Raw genomic sequence first — 15,342 nt, 5'->3', positions numbered from 1 at the left:
GACTTGTAGATCCTAACATCACGACCAGGTGCTCAAGGATAGAACTCACACCTAGTATCATAATCATCCAGTAAAGAATTTGTAGACATCCACACAACACGGAGCTTAACCAGTTGCAAATAAAGCAAGCATGGAAGCAAATGAGCATAAGACAAGTCTTCAAAAAGATAATCCCAACTGAGCTTTCTTCTTGGTCACCCCACAAAGTTGTTTCATGACTGATCTCTGAACAAACAATAAGAAGAAGTCGAGTCTTTGAGTCTGGTGAGAATACCAAATCTGAATAAGAGACCCTTGATCTTTGAATACCTGTTATGCATGAAATGTATGAGATGTATGATATGCGTGCAATGCCATGTTCATTCGATTTCCAAGAAATTCTCGTGTTTTGATTTTTTTTAGCAAGCAAGAGATGGAAAAGCTCGACACGAGACTTAAAGACACGATTCCTTGGAAATGGATGGAACATGCATGCTAGTATGCTAGTTATTTTTTGTACATCATTTTTTTGGGAAAGTAAACATGCAATGATGCAAGGTGGTGGGACCCACAATACTGGATATATCTGATGATGCCGAGAAATCACACGGCACAAGTTCAAAGGTTCGGCATAGTTTCGGACCACCACACGAACCATAAGTCCCCAACGGAACAAGTTACCATCGGAACCAGAACATATAGTCACCAACACACTGGAATAGAACACAAATTACCACAATCGAACAAGAACCATAGTACCCCACGAACAGGAACCAATAGTACACTCGAACAAGATCAACGGTAACCCACGAACAAGGACCATGGTAACAACCCTCGAACGAGAACAGCGGTAACCCACGAACGAGGATAGCGGTAACCCACGAACAAGAACAACGGTAACCCACGAACGAGAACAACGGTCACCAACAATGTACCTGTTATATGATCATTGATTCCCGCCCCACTCACGGGTAAAATCTAGGCCAAGGTAAGGTCATGAAACGCAGTATACGGTCCGCCCGAAGGTAAGCATCATCACAGCGCGTAAGCGGGTGACGATAATACCTCCGTTTGAAACCACTACTCTGCTCGTGTTCACATAATCCATCCCGAGACGTACACCTCGAGACAAACCATGCTCCCACTCTATCCTAGGGTTCCTATGGTTCACACATAGCCTGGGTATTGGGCCTTTTACCTCTTGAAACACCCACCCAACAGACAGAGATCCAGCCAGTCCAGAATATGATGCAGAAAAGTAAAAGCGCACATAGAATGCAATGCAAACAGGTAAATATGCAAAGCAGTAAAAACACCCAAAGATAAACACACAAGCGCTAGGATCGACTCGCTGAGTCCGGACCAGCAATAGGTCGAGACGTCCCCAGCAGAGTCGCCAGCTGTCGCTACCGCGAAAATTAACAGAGTCGCCACTAACATATTTATCCTGAAAAGGAAGGGAATGCCAGCAAACCACAAAACAAAACAACGGTCTCACGACCAGAGAAAAAAGGTAAGGGAGTCGGTTACGCAAGGGGAAGGTGCTAGCACCCCTCACGCCCATCGTACTCGATGGTATCCACGCCTGTGTCTAAAACTATGTGTGTGTAACAAATCTACACTAATCTGGACTAAAATGAATGCAGAATGTAGGGAAAAGAAAGTATTATGCTCGCACGGGCCCTACCCCGCTGCCTACGTATCTGTTTTGCAGAATCAGAGCTACCGTAGCTCGGCTAACTAATTTCTGTTTGTTTTGTATTTTTTAGGTGAACGAGTTACATTCACACTCCGCTGCTCGACCTTTGGAGACTTATGCTTGGGAATGGAGCGGAAATAACAAGCTCTTAAGAAAAGAAAATCAAAGAGTGTGGTTTGTGTTTTAAAGAATGCATGAGGAAGACCTAAGCTAAAGGGGAAAGCTTGCTACCTAATGTTGTCATACAAAGGGTACAAGTCTAAGCTAAGCTATCAACCTACGAGGGAAAAAGGGAAGCACACAATAAGCACACAAACGAGCATCCGCTCGTAAAACAAACAAAACCAACGGTACTGACCGAGTGGTAGAAAAAGCGGTCCCGCCATAGCCAAGGGGAGCAGCTCAACCCAAGTCAACCAAGCATTAGACCTCGTGAAAATGATCGGGCCATAGACAAGAGGGCGGACCCCTCTCAGCAACCAAGCCGTCACGGATCGTAAAGGAAAACGGTGCGTGCGTACACCGAGCATCAACGTCGAGCAACGCGAGCTATAAGAAAGGCGGGGGTCCGGCTGCATGAACCCTTTTCCTGACATACTCGATAACAAGATCTTGTGCAGGTTCAGAAGCGAGCCACGCGTAGCGTGCGCATACTGAACAGACTCGATGAGACTAGGCGGGGGTTGATTGCTAACCCTTTCCGCATGCCTTCAATGAGGACTTAACGGAGTGCCATATAGGACTTATTACACCGTGACTCCCTGCCGCAAAGCACAAATATAAACACACCAACAAAAACAGAGCCTCTTTCGAGGGCTTGGCCAGATGCATGCCTAAGTCCTACTTCTCATGTTATAGGATGATGCGAGAAAGCGGTAAAAGGGACAAGGAGACAATACTGAACGGATAGCAAATCCGCAATGAGCTAGCAAGCGTAAGCAGAGAAGTCCGAAATACTTCGCGTAAGCCATCATCAAGCAAAGCGAGTCACAAAGCGTCGCCATGAAGATAAATCACGAGCGACATGTGGTACACGTCGAGCATAACCACACGAGCAACCTGCAAGGGAAACAATCCAGACAATACAGGAGTATACATCTCAATGAATGAGAGATCGGGTGACTGACATCGGAAATAGGTTTGTGTCCCACAAATAAAGTGGAACACAATGCAAAACAATCGCACCAGAAGCGAATTTGTGTCCCACAAATAAAGTGGAACACGAAGCAATCAAATCACAATCGAACCCTCTCAAAGTACCTCGCACATCTCAGCAAACAAATCAGTAGCAACAAGGAGACACGCACCCGCCATAAAAAATAATAGAAATTAAATTCTAATTAAATTCTAGAGCGAAATCTAACAAGATTAAATTGTTTTTTATGGCATTTTTATCTAAAAATAAACGAACAAAACTATGTACAAAACAATTAAAGTCTAACTAGCAAAACATTACATGTTTTTGGTTATTTTTTATCAATGCGAGAAAGCTAATCAAACGTCATATTTTTTATAGCATTTTATCAAAGAATTAAAACTAAGCAATATAGCAAAACATTTAAATTCTAACAAGAGAACATATTACATGTTTTTTTATTATCTCCTTTTATCAAGTAAAAGTCTAACAAACGTAATTGTTTTTATATTCTTATCATGCAAAAGTAGGAAAAGAAACTAGAAGGGAAATCTAAATTCTAATACAAAATTGAAGTGACACAGGGGGTTTAAAATTGACATTTGGTGTGCATAGCAGTTCTGGGCGCAGGGCCCCAATCAATGGCCCAAGGATATGTTTTTGTTGTCACAGTTTTTTTTGCACAAGTGAAAGCAGAGTTGGGCTACATGGGGGGTGCAGCAATCAATTTCGGTACAGGCCCAAAGTTATTTTCTAGATTTTCTAAGTCCAAGTTTGATCCAAATTCAGATTATTCATCATCAATTGAAATGATTTACATCCAGATTGTTTAATCACACATTAATCTTAATCAACTCAACTAATCACAACAAAAGTAAAAGGGGAATTAGGTTTACTTTCAATGCGACGCATCAGATTCATCAAGGCACTCCTTCTTCCTCTTCTCGTGAAAACGCGGCGCCGGAGGCGGAGAGGTTCTCCCTCCGATCATCACCTTCAATTTGGATTAGTGATTCAATCTCCGACAACATCACAAATCCATCCGTCTCAATTCTCTATCGCTGCGGCTTCACCCTCACCATCTCAGTTCATCGCCTTCAAGCTTGTCCTTTACACGATGGCGCTGCAATGAGGTCGATTACGAGAATTCCGTGGTGCTATTCAGGTGATATTTTGCATCCATTCTTCTCCGATTCATCGTTGATCCTCTTCATCTCGTCTTCACAATGATTTCGTCTTCTTATGCGTTTTCTTGAATCGTTGTTGTTACTGATGAATTAGATGTTGATTGATTCGAGATTGAAGAGTTTGGTGAAGCTTCTTTGTTGATGGAGGTTGAAGGTCCGTGATGTAGATTTTTGTGATGTTGCTGAAGATTATGCGGAATTGAGATTGAAGAGTATCTTCATTGAAGGTGAAGCGAGGTGTTGAAGCAGGTTATTACGTGATGATGAAGTTGTGACAGAAGGTCGAAGATGATGGAGAATCGGTGGTGACTCGGTGGTGAGATTCAAGAGTCGATTCGTGTGAAGTGAAGGTGGAGGATCAAGATGAAGATTCAGAGAGTTTGTGAGGAGTTTGTTACATCTCTTTTTTCCTCTGAAATTCTGTTATGAATTTCTCCTTTCGTTTTGTAGATTCAGAGTTTGAAGGTGATGAAGATTGGAGATTGCGAAGAGATATTCGGTTCTGAGATTTGGAGATTGAGAGAAGAAGGTTGAAGGAGCGTTCTCTTATGGTGATTTTTTTGTGTAGGGAGAAAGATGATGAAGATTCACGAAAATGATCGAGAGAACCCGAAAGTTTGTTACATTTTTTTGTGGAATTCTGTTAGAGCTCTTTTTCTGTTATGAATCCCTCTTCCATGGCAAAAAAGATTCAAGCCTTTTAGTTATGTGTATTTTTTCTTTTTTGATCTGCAATTAGCGAACCAGTTCGATTTATTACGCCTGCTGACTTCTTCTTCGATTCACCGTTTCTTTGTTTTGTTGTGTAAGTCATGAAGAATTTAACAAAATCGGTGGAGGAAAGCCAAAGCATGAAATTCTAAGATTGAAATGGAGAGGCTTGAAACAAGGAAAAATTAGGATGGGCTTTTCTTTTGTAATTCAACTTTCTTTCTTTTTTTTCTAAAGATTTGTATGGACTGGACTTTGGTATATTTGAACTTATATATTTGAATAGAATTGGAATCGTGAATTTAATTTGAACTTCAGTCTCCATCGCAAACCAATGATTCATGAAATAAATGAAGTTGAAACTTGAACTTGAGCCAAATGGTCTTAAACCTTGAATTTAAATGAGTGATATTTGAATCAACACATGCATGACTATTCTTTTAGTGATTAAACTTCAATCCGCTTGCAAACTTCAATGGAGCTCTAATTCGATTCAATTTGTCAATCTAACTCAACCTTGGACGATAAGCCTCCAATAAAATGAGAGTATAAAGGCGCCTTGAACAAAATGTCCTCCTCAAGCTCGTAATCTTGCAATGACTTTTTCTCTTACAATCCACCTCACAACCCTCTTGACTTAACAGTCTCAAAACAATGCAAACTCTTTAATTTTTTTTGATTTTTGAATGACGAAATAAACGCCATTTATAACTTATAGCACGATGAAGAGGGCAAATTTTGGGGTGCAACAATCTTTAATCGCTTAAGTGCATTGTTTGACTTTATCTATATCTGAGACTTTGTTAATCCTTATCAAACTCATGACTTGCATCTTTATTATGGTGAATATATGTTCTTCTTAATTATGCTGAATATTTGTTATGTCCTTTATAGTTAACATCATGTTGATGTTATCTTTCTTTTCTGATATTTTCGCTATTGTAATCATTTTGCATCTTTATCATATTGAGTATCTTCACAATTATTATCATCAAAACAAAACATGTTCCATGCAAAACAAAGTTCCACATTCTCCCCCTTTTTGATGATGACAACTCATCTCCCAGGGGAGGTGGTAAAAGAAACAAAGAAATATATTTGTGGAGTGATAATACTCTCCCTGAGTTAGATAGAGTGTACTCTCCCTGAGATTATATTTCTCCCTTTTTTCAAAATCAAACAGGTGGGTAAAAGATGCAAATATGCACTTATGTTATATCAATCTATAGCACAAAATGTCATGGCAAATTAATGTAGTAATACATGACATAAAGCATTTTATCAAACACCATAACAAGGATAGATCATGTGACTTGCTTAAAAACAATAATATCATAAGTATTGAACTATGCAAGAGCAAGTAGTGATGAAATACATTTATGCATGGCAAGGATATTGAATTCTATCATGTCATATAAAGAAGCATGTATTTTGACAATAAACGTAAGATTTCTTAAGAAGTGTTTAGGCATGACATAAGGTTTTTATCATATGCAAGGATGTAGAAAAAATGATTTGAAAAGATGTCATAGTGAAGATATCCTTCTTAGTAAAAGACAAAAACGAGATTCCTAAAACATATTTTAGCATGGCATCGAGAAATTTGTTCTAGGCTAAAACAGGTGTTCTTTAGAAAATCTATCTTGAATTATTTCTCACTCGGTCATGATAGTCATACTTGCTTTACCACCATTCGTCATACCATCATCATCAAACTAGAGTCTTTTCTAATGACTGTAAATTTCATCCATACGAATCGAGGAATGAAGGTTCATCTTTTTTGAAATGAGACATGTAACACCCTTCTAAACCCCGCGGAAATTAATTAAATAAATCAGAGTAACATGCACAAGGGCGTCACAATTCATAATAAAATAAACATCATCAGACATATGTCATGCATTCACTGAAGAAACATCTTAACATAAATCATAAACAAATATCTCATGCTTACACAACGGATTAAATCATCAAACCAGCATCACATCATCAATGCTTTAATCCTTAAAATGAATTAAACAAAACAGAGTTATTATCATAAACTTAAGACATTGTGTTCCCCAGTGTTACATCTATCAGAGCATGACACCCGACGCTAACTGACACATTGACTCATGAGCTAATCCTCACTGAGTCGGCCGCTATCCTCAACCTGAAAAATATAGTGTAAGGGTGAGTCTCATTTGCAATTAACAAATATTATTGCATTATAAATAACAATACATCAATAGTTATATTATTCACCCAATCCATCTATATTCAGATAATACATCATCACACAAAACACACAACACCAATCATAACAATGAAGTACATTCAGTCATGTTATCAAATTCATGCATATGAATGCAACTGACTCTATGCATGTGGTACCAAACATCATCAATGGGAATAACCCACCGACCGATCTAACATCGTCCAGATACGGCCCTGCCAGCACAAATTCCACACAATGGGAATCATGCCCTTCACTGAATCCTTTCATCATTAGGAGTCAGCCCTCATCAAATGACTATGAATGAATGCAACATACACAACATACTTATATCATCATCATCGTCGTCATTATTAAGTATGTTCATATGTATCAGCATCATTCATCACAAATCAATCATCATCACCATCATTACAGAACATACATGCATTACACTAATCATCATCATCAAAAGTAAGAATATACATGTATTCACATCTTCCAAAACAAGTCAATCATCATTGTACAATTCTCAACAATCATCACATAATCATGTTTTCAAACACATCTTATATTGTCACATCCCATCATATATGTCAACAATATATCATCCATCAAACGAACAAAGTATTCACATCATACTCATATCATCACATGAAATATCTCATGAGTTCCATTACATAATCAAACAAATCATCATACGAATCATGTTTAAAACATAGCATGTATTGTCATATCTCATCATATATATGTACAATACATCATTCATCAAGCAATAAATTCATAATTCAAAATTAATTGAAAGCTACACCTCATTTTATCATTTAAATTCATAGGTTATCTCATAAGGTTCATCATACTCGAAACGACACTAAAAATGGAGTTACGGATCAAAAGTTACGCATCATTGAACTTTCGAAGAAATTCACAAAACAGAATCTTAACACACAGAAGCCATACGAGTATGGCACCTCCCATACGAGTATCACCCAGACTCATACGCATATCAGTCATCCCATACGCGTATCAACAGGACTAATTTTGCACTGAAATTTCCCATACGAGTATCAACACACCCATACGCGTATGGCCTCATCCCATACGCGTATCACCAATTCTCATACGCAAAACACCAGTATTTCTCCAAAAATGTGCAATTTCGCACCAGTCCGTTTTCCACTCGTTTTCACTCATAACAGGCTACGATTTTAAGTCTAAAACACCATCTTTTCACACATTAACATATGGTATTCATCCAATTTCATCAATCTATTATCCTATGTCAGTTTTACACATTAAAACCTAACTTTCTATCCAATTATTAGAAACCCATAACTCAAATTCAATGTTCATGGAAGAACGCAACAACACAACGATTGATACATTACCCATAACACAAACATCAATTAACATACAATTCTATATAGAATTCACAGAGGTATTCGTCAATTATTCAACTTCTTCTAAAATTATCCCAAAACCTAACTCTGACATATGATTAAATTGACCCAAACAATATCCCTAATCATGCCCTATTATTCATAACACGATAAGAGATGGTAATTGGAAGAGTACCCCTTACCTTAGCCAAATTCTTGATTTTGGTCCTCTTCCTCTTTGGTTCCTCTTTACGTTCCTCAGCTCTTCTCTTCAACTTCTCCTTTTTCACGTTCTGACTCTTTTTCCTTATTTCCCTTATTTTATGAGAACATAAAATAGTTAGTAATGGGCTTACTCACTTAGCACCTCCATACTACTAATCTCACCATCCGGCCCAATGGCCCTTAATCCATAATTCTCCAATAATTCAATAAAATACCAAATAATTCTAAATAATAATTTAATTTCCGATTAAATTATAATTAGAAAATATGGGATGTTACAACTCTCCCCCACTAAAAGAGTTTTCGTCCTCGAAAACATACTTCTAGTGAAAGGTTCCAGATAGGAGTCCTTCGTCTAACTCTCTAGTTCCTAAGTAACATTCCCATCAGTCGATCATCAAAATCCATCTGTTGTTACAGCAGAAAACATGTTTCATACATTCAAATCTTAACTCTTACGTCATATTTGACCATCCAAAGGTGTACCACTCGTTATACCTCTAAAAGATTGACAACAATGGAACATTGAGGTACAACCCATACAATACGCCCAATAAATGAGTAATATAATTACCTCACCATGGTATGACCACACCTGATCAACACTGCAGTAAAGCATTCCATCTACCGAACGTACCAACCTTAGACACACTTTTCACCAACTTCTTCCTTCAAGAAACTCGATAATAACATTCATATACCATCGAATTTCAACTATCTGACTCCTCTCAAGTCACATCAGCAATTATCCAACACGTTACATTCCGCTTTTGCTGCACTATTTTGATTACTCATTACAATCATCATTACCAATTAGATTTCTTAGTTTTACCCAATTCCGACTCTCTTTACTCATTCGTTCAAGAATCCTTTTTTTTATCATACATGGTACTAATCTACCACTTAGCAATACTTACTCGCACTCAAAAACAAAGTCCCGATTTACTTCCTCTATTTAAACATTCTAGCCATCACAATGAGTACACACAAGTAATTATAATCACACTCATCAGCCTCAATATACCATTTCTTACAAAATAGCTCAAACTGAGTCCCGCTCTTCTCTAAGAATTAAATCAACTTCGTCCTTCATAGATTATAATTCCTCATTATATCTGGAATCTACAGTAACATCTTACAACAACACGAAATTATTATAGCATCATATAGTATTAACTCATCGTCTTAACTTCGCTGAATACATACTCGTTAACTACGTACAACCACAATAACATACTCATCATCTTGGAAATTGTTCAAAAGAGTACCAATTCTCCAGAACGACATCCTTTATTCCACTAGATTATAAATCCAACATATAGATCAATACATATTCTCTACGTAGGCTTCCGATATATTAATTCCTCACTACCCACGAGTAATACTCATAACACTACTCTACATCACTCTTTCGTTGCGCGACTCTGATTACCCGTCTTAGGTCACCGTCCAATATGTTGCACTCTTTCATATTCACTTCTTCATAAGTTCACACAGCATGGTGAGTGACTATTCTCACGGTTTAATATCCATCACGACGTATACCATTAAGGTAATAAAACAAGTCCATCCCATTTATATGGTCCCATCTACTACCAACAAGAGATTTAGGGTGATCAAGTCCTAAATTTGTTAATAGATAGTCAACAACCATATTTAAGCATAAACTGTCGTTACTACATGATAGTGTCCCTTCCGAGTTTGCACTCAAACTCATTAACATCGTCATAGCCCAATAATTCACCTTGAGTCTTTACAACTCGCACGCTTCCCTCTCATTGGATCTTATCGGTGAGACAACAACATCCAAACATTTTACACAATCCACTTCATAGTCACTTAGCGTCACACGCTTGTTAAGTACTTCCAACTTCACAATCACTAATATACTCGTACATTACTATCCATCTCGTTCCAAATCAAAATCCTCATCTTAGCAAAAGACTGCGACAACATTCATAACTCGTGGTTTTACTCTAAATCCCATGACATATTTCGCATCCAAATATCATTCTACTCGGAATCTCAACAAGGTCTTCCTCTCATCGATAGGTGTCAGAAATCCTCTACAATTCTTCTTTTATACATGTCGTTGCTTTGGCATCATAAATACGACTTCAACCGTTCTAAAGTTTATTTCACCTTTACTACTAATTCAATTCTCACTAAAATCCATCGTCACTCAAATCATATTTATTACCGAACGTCTCATCAACTTATTCATAAATAACATATTCTACTCAACTTCGTTTCAAACAATCGCAGTATTAGGCATCCCTATTCAACAAGCTTCACGCTTCCTTAACCGACTTTCGAATCTCTCCTCATAGAATCACCTCTACTGTATTTATAACTCTCCCATAAGGTACAACATAATTTCACCTCTTCGTAGTCTCAAACGGCACATTAATCCGACACTCGGAACCCAAGATACGCATTTTCCAATCGTTATCCAAAAATGCAACACCGACGCCATGCGGCGACACTCTAAACGATATTTCCAAAACCCCTCAAATGGTACACTTAATTTTTAAAATTTCTCCTCAACAAGCCTTTAATTATTCCTTCAATCCGCTCAACTCTGACGCTAACGTCTCGTGCGGTACCAACGAACAAGTCTAGTTCTAAGAACAAGTGTAACCGTAACTTCATCTCTTTCTAACATCATCTTGTCACAATTAAATTTGTTACAGCTGATGCAACCATTTTTATAACAAAGTTCATCTCATTAGCTTTCCGACGCTTCAAACAGAACTCGAATCGGATGTCTAGAACTCCAGTTATGAATTTCCGAAGTTTCATAACGATTCAACAACTTTCCTGCGTTTTGCTTGCGGAAATTCCACTCCGAAACTCATCCTCTTCAGATCAATCACATTCTATACAGACCTTTATCATATCTCTTCGCTTCCAAACATTCTTATAACTTGAGCAACACATCCCATCGCAGAAGTTCGATTTCTGAAACATCATGACAGCGAACCTCTTTGCAAACTTGCAACTGAACCTCTTCCGAGACGCAAGGCTACTCAACTGATAACTTCGCAGTCCACCAACAGAGCTGATACATTGCAACTTTCTAATTTCCCTCTCCCACAAATAATCATCAATTACATCTAATTATCCTCCTTCAAGATGCTCCAACTTAATTACCAGTCAAGTCTTAATTCCAAGTCACCTTTGATTCGGGAAACAACAACTCCAACAATGCTTGCACTATTGCAAACAACAGCCTACTGAGTCAATCATCTTACAACTGAAACATAACTGAGAAGTGAAGCTTCTCCCCCACTTGTTTCAATCCAACACCTGCAACAAAACAAACAAGTACCGACAGTGATTCACTCACATGTCGCGTACCAAGGAATAGAACGCCGACAGTATACAACTGTCGCGCAACTCAACTGACTCGACAATTGGCCAGACAGAACGACCTGCTCTGATACCACTATTGTAACACCATTCTAAACCCCGCGGAAATTAATTAAATAAATCAGAGTAACATGCACAAGGGCGTCACAATTCATAATAAAATAAACATCATCGGACATATGTCATGCATTCACTGAAGAAACATCTTAACATAACTCATAAACAAATATCTCATGCTTACACAGCGGAATAAATCATCAAACCAACACACATCATCAATGCTTTAATCCTTAAAATGAATAAAACAAAACAGAGTTATTATCATAAACTTAAGACATCGTGTTCCCCAGTGTTACATCTATCAGAGCATGACACCCGACGCTAACTAACACATTGACTCATGAGCTAATCCTCACTGAGTCGAAGCCGCTATCCTCAATCTGAAAAATATAGTGTAAGAGTGAGTCTCATTCGCAATTAACAAATATTATTGCATTATAAATAACAATACATCAATAGTTATATTATTCACCCAATCCATCTATATTCAAATAATACATCATCACACAAAACACACAACACCAATCATAACAATGAAGTACATTCAGACATCATCAATGGGAATAACCCACCAACCGATCTAACATCGTCCAGATACGGCCCTGCCAGCACAAATTCCACACAATGGGAATCATGCCCTTCACTGAATCCTTTCATCATTAGGATTCAACCCTTATCAAATGACTATCAATGAATGCAACATACATAACATACTTATATCATCATCATCATCGTCATTATTAAGTATGTTCATATGTATCAGCATCATTCATCACAAATCAATCATCATCACCATCATTACAGAACATACATGTATTACACTAATCATCATCATCATCAAAAGTAAGAATATACATGTATTCACATCTTCCAAAACAAGTCAATCATCATTGTACAATTCTCAACAATCATCGCATAATCATGTTTTCAAACACATCTTATATTGTCACATCCCATCATATATGTCAACAATATATCATCCATCAAACAAATAAAGTATTCACATCATACTCATATCATCACATGAAATATCTCATGAGTTCCATTACACAATCAAACAAATCATCATACGAATCATGTTTAAAACATAGCATGTATTGTCATATCTCATCATATATATGTGTTAGAACAAGAATTGTTCTGATCAATATTCTTAGTTTTGATGATAACAATGTATATGAATTTTGTATAAGATAATGTGGTACTCTAATCCTATGCAATTTCTATTTCAGGAAACATATAAAGAGTATGCACAAATCAACGCAAGAAGCACTGACTCAGAAGGTTCAGCATGCAACATCAGAACATGCTCTGGCAAGACATCAGAAGATGGTCAAGCAGAATCAGAACATGGTCTACTGAAGCATCAGAAGAACTTGAGATCAGAAGCAGAAGCACTGAAGTTCTCATGGTATCACGCTAGAAGCACTTCAAGGTCAGAAGACAAGAAGATGCTCTGCACCAAGCTGTTTGACTCTGATGATATTCAAACGTTGTTTATACAAACATCAGACCAGAAACAAGTACAAGATGACAGGCTACGCTGACTGACAAAAGGAACGTTAGAAGCTATTAAAGGCAAAGTCAGTTAAAGTAGGAAAAGCAAGGCTCGAGGTAGTTGACAAAAGAGTGAAACATTAAATGCAATGCTGTACGGATCACGCAACGCATTAAATGCTCCCAACGGTCATCTTCTCAAACGCCTATAAATAGAAGTTCTGATGAGAAGCTGAATACAACACTTTGTGCAAATATACAGAAACGCTGTCAAATTCAAAAGCTCTCAAACTTCATCTTCAACCTCACTTCATTACTGTTGTAATATCTTAGTGAGATTAAGCTTAAACTTAAAGAGAAATATCACAGTTGTGATTATAGCTTTTAAGAAGCATTGTATAACTCTTGTAAGAATTTGTTTACATTCATTTGTAAAGAACTAGAGGAGATCAAGTTGTGATCGGATTCTCTAGAAAGTCTTAGAGGGTATCTAAGCATTGTGTTCCTAGAGTGATCAGGTTGTGATCAGAATACTCTAGAAGTCTTAGAGGGTATCTAAGTGGAAAACCATTGTAATCTTGTGTGATTAGTGGATTAAATCCTCAGGTGAGGTAAATCACTCTAAGGGGGTGGACTGGAGTAGTTTCGCTAACAATGAACCAAGATAAAAATATTGTGTTCATTGTTTTTATCTTAAGAGTTTTTAAAGTCACACTTATTCAAACCCCCCCTTTCTAAGTGTTTTTCTATCCTTCAATATGTATAATACATCATTCATCAAGCAATAAATTCATAATTCAAAATTAATTGAAAGCTACACCTTATTTTATCATTTAAACTCATAGGTTATCTCATAAGGTTCATCATACTCGAAACGGCACTAAAAACGGAGTTACGGATCAAAAGTTACGCATCATTGAACTTTCGAAGAAAATCACAAAACAAAATTTTAACACACAAAAGCCATACGAGTATGGCACCTCCCATACGAGTATCACCCAGATTCATACGCATATCAGCCATCCCATACGCGTATCAACAGGACTAATTTTACACTGAAATTTCCGATACGAGTATCAACACACCCATACGCGTATGGCCTCATCCCATACGCGTATCACCAATTCTCATACGCAAAACACCAGTATTTCTCCAAAAATGTGCAATTTCGCACCAGTCCGTTTTCCACTCGTTTTCACTCATAACAGGCTACGATTTTAAGTCTAAAACACAATCTTTTCACACATTAACATATGGTATTCATCCAATTTCATCAATCTATTATCCTATGTCAGCTTTACACATTAAAACCTAACTTTCTATCCAATTATTGGAAACCCATAACTCAGATTCAGTGTTCATGGAAGAACGCAACAACACAACGATTGATACATTACCCACAACACAAACATCAATTAACATACAATTCTATATAGAATTCACAGAGGTATTCGTCAATTATTCAACTTCTTCTAAAATTATCCCAAAACCTAACTCTGACATATGATCAAATTGACCCAAACAATATCCCTAATCATGCCCTATTATTCATAACACGATAAGAGATGGTAATTGGAAGAGTCCCCCTTACCTTAGCCAAATTCTTGATTTTGGTCCTCTTCCTCTTTGGTTCCTCTTTACGTTCCTCAGCTCGTCTCTTCAACTTCTCCTTTTTCACGTTCTGACTCTTTTTCCTTATTTCCCTTATTTTATGAAAACATAAAATAGTTAGTAATGGGCTTACTCACTTAGAACCTCCATACTACTAGTCTCACCATCCGGCCCAATGGCCCTTAATCCATAATTCTCCAATAATTCAATAAAATACCAAATAATTCTAAATAATAATTTAATTTCTGATTAAATTAAAATTAGAAAATATGGGGTGTTACAAGACAAACCGT

The sequence above is a fragment of the Vicia villosa genome, linkage group LG2 (assembly GCF_029867415.1).
Source record: "Vicia villosa cultivar HV-30 ecotype Madison, WI linkage group LG2, Vvil1.0, whole genome shotgun sequence".
Classification (NCBI taxonomy): Eukaryota; Viridiplantae; Streptophyta; class Magnoliopsida; order Fabales; family Fabaceae; genus Vicia; species Vicia villosa.
Note: the sequence above shows the minus strand (reverse complement) of the source record.